The sequence below is a fragment of the Rutidosis leptorrhynchoides genome, chromosome 1, assembly GCF_046630445.1.
Source record: "Rutidosis leptorrhynchoides isolate AG116_Rl617_1_P2 chromosome 1, CSIRO_AGI_Rlap_v1, whole genome shotgun sequence".
Lineage (NCBI taxonomy): Eukaryota > Viridiplantae > Streptophyta > Magnoliopsida > Asterales > Asteraceae > Rutidosis > Rutidosis leptorrhynchoides.
The window spans coordinates 239,263,054-239,273,253 of NC_092333.1; positions in this window are offsets into that span (position 1 = coordinate 239,263,054).

Sequence of the window (10,200 nt, forward strand, 5' to 3'; positions counted from 1 at the left end):
ACAAGGTCCTGTCTCCGACCATGCTATGCAACCACCGTTCTTACGGTTGACACCCGATTTGGTTCAGGTGACCTAATGAATTCCAGGTGAATTTCTTAGGATTTTACGTTCAATGGTAATGAACGCATTGAAAATGGGTTTTCAGAAAACAAATCGGTTTGTATTTTTGATCAAAATATTTTCTCGTTCAAGCTCGAGTTTAGATATCATTGAATTCCATGAGTTTGTAATTCTCAATCTTTAAAGTCAATCTCAAGGATTGAGTAATATCAGGCTTAAAAGCTGATTTTTGATCTTTTAAGGAGATTATCCTTTCTGGGGATCTGATTCATTAGTCTTATCCAGCTAATTTGCACGGTGCCTCCCCATTGTACGAGATAAATCCTTCTCATGGTTAGGATAAATCTGACCACATGGCGACCCTGTTTGATGCTGAGGTCCGTGGATTTCCTGCTGATTTTAGTGATGACTTTTCTAGGTTTTTCGTCAACCTACAGCTGGTCTGGACGACAACTTCATGACCTAAATCAAGAAGCGCGTTTCTTTTTCGGAAGACTTTACTTCCTTTTAATGATGGAATTGATTCATCGTGTAGATCCATCTTTCTTTCAAAAGTATTATAGTAAATCGGGTAAAACTGATTAGTATCATCCAAAACAAAAGTACCTGCAATAATCTTGTACGAAAATATGTGATAGATAGTTTTTAATTGAATAACTTGGTACATTCTCCCCACACTTAGTTTCTTTCTTTGCCTTTTTATTCTCCTTTATTCCATTTTAAATGAATTCAAGCATTTTAGGTTGTTTTTCAATTTATGTCCTTTCCGATAATTTCGGTATTATCACCTAGTTTTCACCGTTCATAAATATGTATAAACATGATTTTGACTTCATTTAATTGAAAATTTTTCAAATTTTCACAAAATTTGGCAAATAAACTAAGTGCAAACCCGAGAGAATTTATAACCCTTCCCCACACTTGAGATCATGCAATGCCCTCATTTGCATGAAATCAGACTATAATTATAAATTCATGAGGGTGATTAGTGTAGAAAAGTGATTAAAAATACCCAGTTTGTAAGCATATTATTTTACATCACATTTGATATTTTGCTTCTTGTCGTCAAAATCAGTAGCTATTGCTGAACTTAATGTTAGTCTTTGAAAGTGCGTTGTTCTACCCTGTTTTGTACATAATATAAAATACAAACATATATATACATATTTTTAAAGTTGGGTATATTACCCCACGTTCAAAAATTTATAAAGTCTAATATCTTTTTGGCATACTTTAGATCAATAAAATTAAAAATAATGATAACAAAATTTGCCGTCCCACCCTCGGGTAAAGCAATTTCGGCTTAATGACCTAGTCTTCAACTCACGACGAATTTTAGAAATCATTTTTTCAAACTTAATGAATTAAAGTAAATTTTGTTTTTAAAATCACACAAAATTTAAATTTTTAAAAAGCATATTAATTTTTATATAAAACCTAAAAAAAAAAAAAAATTCAGAATGGAGGGAGGAAACTAGTTCTTTAGTGTCTGCTAGCGGAAAAGACCAATCGGATTCCATTCTCGGAACTACACGAGAACAGAACAACTAACTCCAGACAACATTTTCTTTTTAGAACATTTGAATCTCCCCACACTTAGGTAGCCGTGGTGTCAAAATTGTGATTAACTTCATCGTCAATTTCTCTTGGTCCATAATCAACTTGCATATCCGTGACTTTTTCTTTAAGCCATTGGTCGGATTCCTGTGTAATATCCACAATTTCAACTAGTTTCTCCTTTTCTTTAGGTGATAGATTGGATACTAACCGGTTACATAACTTAAAGTTCCCCTTGGTTCTAGCATCGCGAATCCGTTTAATAAGTTTCTTCATTGAACTATTAATAACGGGATCATTTAATTTCGTATCAACAACGGGGTTCTTTGTTATCATGTCATCATTAGGTGTTACTTCATTTTCCCCACACTTAGGCGTTTCATTATTGCTAAGTATTACCGTTGGAGTTGGTAAAAGCACATGGTTCTTACCAATCGTTTTTGCTGGTTCAACGGTTTTGGCTGGTGGAGATTTAGACTTTCGAATCATAAAGGTGATCGATTTGTCACCACTTTTAAGTGTCATTCTTCCATTTCCTACATCAAATAACGCCTTGGTGGACGCTAAGAATGGTCGACCTAAAATTAGAGGAACGTTTGGGTCCTCTTCTATGTCAATGACAATAAATTCGACTAGAAAGGTTAAATTGCCTACTTGAACGGGTAGGTTGTCAGCAATTCCAACTGGGTGCTTAATGGTTTGATCAAAGAGTCGAACACTCATATCCGTTGGACTTAACTTACCTACACCTAATCTCTTATATAAGGAAAGAGGCATAACACTTACACTCGCACCTAAATCTGCTAGTGCATCATACATGACACAATCACTAAGTAGACAAGGAACAATAAATTCACCCGGATCACCTACCCTAGGTGGAGGTTTTGGTGGAACTGTATTCACCGGGTTTATCTTTACGGTTTTTGTTTCTTGTACTTTCTTATTCTTTTTCTTCTTCTTCTTTCCAGAGGTATCACAATCTTTATTACTTGTTACTTGCTCATACTCAACTCCTTTTCTTGGAAACGGGATGGGTGGTTTGTATGGTGCCACCACTGGCTTTACATACTCGGGTGGTGGTGGTGGTGTAACTTCTTCATTGTTATTCTCATCTAAAACCTCCCCATCTTCTGGAGCTGGTTTTTTAGAATTTGTTGATACCATGTTAACATTCTCATTCCTAAGATTTACTTCAGTATTACTCGGTAGCTTTCCTTGTTCCCTTTCACTTATTAATCTAACAACAGTACCTACTTGTTTTTCTAGATTCAAAATGGAAGCTTGTTGAGTTCTAAGTGACTGATCAACCCTCTCATTCGTTTGGGTTTGAGATGTAATAAATTGTGTTTGAGATTCCACTAGCTTTACCATCATTTCTTCTAGATTTGGCTTTTTCTCTTCGGTTTGTTGTGGTGGTTTATACAAGCTAGGTCTTTGTTGATTGAAAGTGTTGTTTTGAGTCGGTTGGTTATTCGGACCTTGTTGGTTGTACGAGTTATTGTCGGGTCCTTTTGGATTGTAAAGAATGTATTGATTTCGATTAAAGTTTGGCCTTGGCGGTTGATAATTATTCTGGTAATCATTTCCCGGCCTTTGGTTCATATAGGAAACATTCTCTCGTTGTTCCATCGTTGGTTCAATGTAACAATCTTTCAATAAGTGTGGTCCACCGCATTGCTCACAACTGATTCGTATTGCGTGAATATCTTTATTCATCTTTTCCATTCGTCTTTCGAAAGCATCTATTTTTGCGGAAACAGAATCAAAGTTATGGCTAGAATCGGCTCTAGCCGCTTTAGATGATCTAACGATATCTTTTTCTTGGTGCCACTCATGTGAGTGGGATGCTGTGTTATCAATAATTTTGTAAGCTTCAGTTGCGGTTTTCTTCATAATGGATCCACCAGCGGTTATGTCGATGTCTTTTCGTGTGGCGATGTCTACGCCTTTATAGAAGATTTGTACTATTTGAAAAGTATCTAATCCGTGTTGAGGACATCCTCTCAACATCCTTCCGAATCTTGTCCACGCCTCATATAATGTTTCATTTGGATTTTGCGCGAACGTAACAATTTCTCCTTGAAGTCTCACGGCTTTGGATGCCGGAAAGAATCGTTTAAGAAATTTTTCAACTAAAACATCCCATGTGTCAATCGCCCCTTCAGGTAACGATTCTAACCAATCTTTGGCTTCTCCCTTTAAAGTCCAGGGAAACAACATGAGATAGATCTGCTCATCTTCCACTTCTCGGATTTTGAATAGTGTACAAATTCTTTTAAACGTACGAAGGTGTTCGTTAGGATCTTCATTCGGTGCACCACTGAATTGGCATTGGTTAGTTACCATGTGTAGGATTTGTCCTTTAATTTCATAATCTGGAGCATTAACTTCTGGTTTAATAATGGCGTGACCTTGGCCCGTGCGTGTGGCTCTCATTCGATCTTCCATACTTAGAGGTTCCGTTACTTCCATAATTGAATTTGTTGAATACGAATCACTAGAGGATTCTGATTTAATGGTTTGTGGCTCAGGAGGAATAATTAGTGGTTCAAGATCTTGGAATTGTCCTTGAATATGCTCCGGGTTCTTAATTGTGAAGTCGGGTTCAAAAGATGGATTATCGGAAATTTGAGTTGGAGTTCTTGTTCGACTAGATGACGATTCTAATGAAAAATCAACGGCGACAATATTTGCTAGATGTCTTGATCGAGTTACAGGTGGTGAACGTATGAAAGGTGGTGAACGTTTTACTCGGTGCATTCACAGAATATCCTATTAGTTTTTAAAAGGAAAGAAAAATTATATAAGTTATCCAATTAATAGACTTTTCTGATTTTGCCCACGTTTCGAATAGCCAAAAGATGCAGCAGAGGGGCAGGATTCGTTTGGTCTCAATATAATTGAGTACTGTTTGGCTCCAATAACCCGGTCCACGTACAAATCCAACTATTACTACGAACCAGAAAATTTTGATGTCTATCAATTTAACCACTTAAAATAAATTTTCGTAATTTTAAGAAATTTAGATAAGAAGTAGAATAAAAATCTTATCCTAAAACTAGAATAGCGAGAAATAAGAAAGAAAAAGATTGCGCGTCGAAAAAGGTCGAAAAATAGGCGTCGAAAAATAAAAATAAGAAAGTAGCGCGAAAAACGGCGTCGCAAAATTCTAAAGCACCTAAATCTTAGTCTAAGGAATAAGCACTTAAGGGATTTTACGGCAAAGCCTAAAAATTCTAGAAGTAAAAATAACTATGGCAAAACTAAACTTAATACTAAAAGTTGCGACTATAGTCTAAAAATCTAAAGGTAATAAAACTAAAAAAAACATTTTTTTTATAGACAAAATTTTAAAAATATATATATTTTTTTTTAATAATTTTTTTTTTTTTTTTTTTTTTACGTTTTTTTTTTTTTTTTTTACGTTTTTTTTTTTTTACGTTTTTTTTTTTTTTTTTTTTTTTTTTTTTTCGTTTTTTTTTTTTAAATTTTTTAAAAAAAAACGATTTTTTTTTTTTTTTTTTACAAATTTTTTTTTTAAAACGATTTTTTTTTTCTTTTTAAAAAAAAAACGATTTTTTTTTTTTTTACACAATTTTTTTTTTTTTTTTTAAAAAAACGAAATTTTTTTTTTTTTTTTTTTTTTTTTAAAAACGATTTTTTTTTTTTTTTTTTTAAAACGATTTTTTTTTACAAATTAATAATTTTTTTATAATTATAATTTTTTTTTTTTAAACTTTTTTTTTAATTCATTTACTATTCATGAATAGTAAATGAAAATAAATTAATTAATTTACTATTCACATGAAAGCGACATGATAGCAATTATTAATTATAAGTTACATAATGTACCCCTGAAGTATTTAATAAATACGACTTTTTTTTTAAAATTTACGTAAATTTTTGATTCTTAAATATTTTTATATTATTATATTCTATTTCAATATTATTATATTATTATATTCTATTTCAATATTATTATATTATTATATTTTATTTCAATATTATTATAATTAAAAATATAGCGTTTTAGCGCTCCCCGGCAGCGGCGCCAAAAACTTGATGTGGTAGCGTGGGGGGTACGAAATAGTATTATTTTTAATACAAAATACTACAAAATATGACACAAGTTTTATTAATTTACGGATGGGATATACCTAAACCTTGCTACAACACTATAGGCAGTGTACCTAATCGTAGAGTAGTGTAGTTTTTAGTAAGTCCGGTTCGTTCCACAGGGAGCTGGTGATACTTACTATATTTTTAACTATATTTATACAAAATATATATAATTATATAAGTAGTAATATTATTATAAAAGGGGGGTTTTACCGTTTAATGACCGGTTTGTCGATTCTATATTTTAAGCGTAAAGATAAATGACGATAATTAAAGTGCGTAAAATAATGACAATAAATAAAATGACAGTAAATAAAATTGCGAGTAATAAAATGACAGTAAATAAAGATACGATGAGAAATATAATAAAAGAATTATGCTTATTTAAACTTCCGTAATCATGATGTTTGACGTGTTGATTTTAATTTATTACCATGGGTTAATTGTCCTTTGTCCTTGTTTATTTGATACGTCTATCTGGTTTTTGTCCATAATAGTCCATCGGTCATAAATATAAAGTGCGAGTATCCTCGTCAAATTACCCTTATACCCGAAGTCAAATATTCCAACTGATTAAGGATTTAAACTGTGACGCAGTTATCACTTCTGTCAACAATTACACCAGTTATCACTGTATGTAATCCACCCCTGTTTTAATTAGTTTATGAATATTAATTCATCCACTTGATCAGAATGAATAATCAATTACCCAACCCAATTGATTAATTAAATGATTATAACAGATTCCATATGAACATCACTAAATAGGACAACCATAATCATTATTAATTATTAGGTTAATTAATTTGAAGATAGGTTCGACAGACTCCAATGAGTTTTCACTCAATTAGACAATACCCCCCATCTATTAATAGTCAATAGTTCAATTTCCACAAGTGTCGGTCTTTTGCCCAAACCTTAATTATGGTACAAAGCCCAATTACCCAATTTTAGTAATTAGCCCATCATCATGATTACTTCGTTTTAAATAAGCATAATAATAACTTAGCTACGAGACATTAATGTAAAAAGGTTGAACATAACTTACAATGATTAAAAATAGCGTAGCGTTACACGGACAGAATTTCGACTTACACACTCAAACGATCTCTATCATAAATCTTATTATTATCATAATTTAAAATTAAAATTAAGATTATTGTTATATCTTATTAAGTTAACATTATGATAGAGATATAGAATATAGATATTGATAATTGATATAGATATTTGATAGGATAAAAAAAAAATAGAAAAGTTCTTTCTCAATTCATCGTTACATAGACCGTTATATAGCGAAATTGAATTTTCATTTACGACCCCTGAACTATGCTCAATTAACAACTTTTTATTATTTAATATTATTCTTATTATGAATTATTTAAATATTATATTTTATTCTTGTGCATAGTTGACTCGTAATTTTTACACCGTTGCGTCGAGCGCTGAAAGTTGGTTCATGCCTCGGTTCCGGATTTTCGAACGTCCTTGCGTACTATTTTATATCGTGTACTTTGCGTTTTGTAACTTGTACTCTTGTCATTTTTAGACGTTCTTCATCAATAATTTGAACCTTTTTAATTGTATCTTGTACATTTGAGCTTTTTGGACGTTTTGGTCTTTCAAATCTTTGTTTTTGTCTTTAAATCTTCATTTTCGAGCGATTTGCGTCTTTCGTCTTCGCACTTATTTATTTAACTATTACAACTAAAAATAAGGAAATTACATTTAAAAACTTTACATATTGGAACGATATTGCTACTAAATATATGTTCATTTGGAGCACTATCAGCGTCCTTGTTTGATATCATGACATTTGACATGAGTCCTCCTGGATGCTCTCATGTTGTGAAAATTGAGCAAGAAGCGTTCTCTCAAATCACGGTAAGATACGATGAGTGGTGCAGGCAAGTTGTTAAACCATTGACACGCTATTCCTTCGAGAAGGGGAGGAAATTCTGCGCATTTGGTTTCATCAGCTCACCTTTGATTGTAGCCAATACCCTCGTATTTCTACAAGAAATCATTAGGATCTGAAATTCTATCGTAGTATCCTAATGTGAGAGAAATTATGGGGAAGGTAGGGGCAACGTAGTTAAGTATGTGAGATGTAAACTTTTCAGAAGTAAGTGCGGTCTCAAAGTTAGGCTTAACACTAACTCCCTTCATGCCTGCGAACAAATTTCTAATCATGAGCTTCGCCTTTCCTTGTTGCTCAAAGTCTTCAACCATATCGTCTGGTGCAACTTTCATTAGCGAGTACATCAAATTAGCTTGGTTTTGGGCACGCTCTTCAAGTGTTCGAATGCTTGGCATAGAGTTTGAAAATGCGTTGAGAAGTGTCTGTTGGGAGGCATAGACTATTAGGGTTGGGCACGGTTCTGCTAGCACCGTTATCTGATACAACACCGAGTTCAGCTGAGTGCTTTGGATATTCAGTTCTTGCGTGTCAAAGCCCAATTTTTACAAAGCTTCTATTGCGCTGGATGGTGTAGTGGGCGTGCGCGATTCGATACTTGAGAACCCAGCGTTAGTACCATGCATAGAGAACCCAGACGTACCAACGTAGATGGGAATGGTTCCCACGTATGTAGTGTTCGCCGCCCATGGTATCGGACGCGTAAATTCTGGGGTTTTGAAGCCCTGAATTGGATTCTCTGATGAGGGAGGAAGGATGGTTCTTGCTGGTAGTGCGCTAGTGCCGCTTATTGCCTGTGTACTCATAGGTTTTGATACGTGTGGTGCTTGTGGGCATGCTGGAACTGCCTTTTGAAGCCTCCGGTTGGCTCGTCATTTCTTCGCGATATGCTTAAAGTTACCTAGGACTGAAACACACATACATAAAAGAAACATTTGAATGTAAAGAACTTTAAGGGAAAAAGATTTTAACAAAACCTTTTAACTTAGAGTTCCACAGTTGGCTCCATTTGATTAAACATAAAATGGTCCAAGGGTTCGATTCATGCAAGATCAACAAATATGGGAGTTTAAAGGTTTTTTGTGTTTAACTCTCCAGTCCAGAGTACCGTGAATAACCCTCATACGAGATGATGATCTCAGAAAAGGTGGTTAAACGTAACCCACCATCATTCGAGTTAACCGGAGTCGATGGCCCAAGGGCGATGTTAGGATTTACGTCATGTGCGCTACCTGAAATTACAGAGTGTTAGTGGGAGCTATTCTGGTTGCGCGGGTTAGCTGGATGGGGATATACTTGAGAGTGTTCTTGTGGGTGAAATGGAATGTAATTCCAGAAAATCCTCTCTGATGTTCGTTCAAGTTACTCCTATTTATACTTGTGACCTTTTGTCCCTTAGTGCCACGTAAGGGGACAAAAAGGATATGTTGGTGCCACGTAATGGGACAAAAGGATATGTTGGTGCCACGTTATATTGCCTTTGTCCTTTCATTCAAAGAGCTATAAAAGTACTGCCATTATCTTAGTGCTGTCTCCTTTATACCCTGTTATCCTTTTCTGGCCGCCCTGCAATGTTAGGATTATATTGTGCTGTAACATAGCAATACGGAGAGAGATCAGTGGGATCCACCAAAGAACTCAGCTGTCCAACTTGCTGTTCTTTAGTGTCGCCATAGTTCATTTCTAGCCTTATTCTTGCCCTACATATGGCGCCATGTTTAAACTGTGTGACCAATGTTTGTGGGCATATTATCAAAGCGTGATTAGGTGGCGCATTAGCCAGCGCATGGATATGATCCTGCACGATTATATGGGGTGATGCGCGTTGATCTGATATAGCGCAAATAGATGTGCAGCTATGCGCATCATTACCCTTCATTCCCTTGAATAGGTTCCTAAATATCAGCTCTGCCTTCCTTGGTTGCTCAAATTCCTTAACCATATCATCTGGTGCAGCTTTCACTAGCGAATAAATCAAGTTAGCTTGGTTTTGGGTGCGCTCTTCAAGTGTTTGAGTGCTTAGCGCAGAATTTAACATTGCGTTGAGAGGTGTCTACTTGGACATATAAATTCTTGGGGTTGGGCATGGTTCTGTTGGTGGCGCCATCTGATACAACCCCGAGCTTAGCTGAGTGCTTTGAATGTACAACTCTTATGTGTCAAAGCCCATTATTTTCAAGGCTTCTAATGATGTGCATAGCTGCATATCCATTTGTGCAATATCAGATTAGCGTGCATCGCTCTATATAATCGCGCAGGATCATATCCATACGCTAGATAACGCACCATCTAATCACGCTTTGATAATATACCCACAAACGTTGGTCGCACAGTTTAAACATGGCGCCATATTTAGGGCACGAATAAGAGTAGAAATGTACTATGGCGACACTAAAGAAGAAAGGACACCTGCGGCAGCACGATACGATCCTGACATCGTAGGACGGCCAGAAAAGGACAGCAGGGTATAAAGGAGACAACACTAAAATAATGGCAGTACTTTTACAGGTTTTTGGAATAAAAGGACAAAGGCAATGTAATGTGGC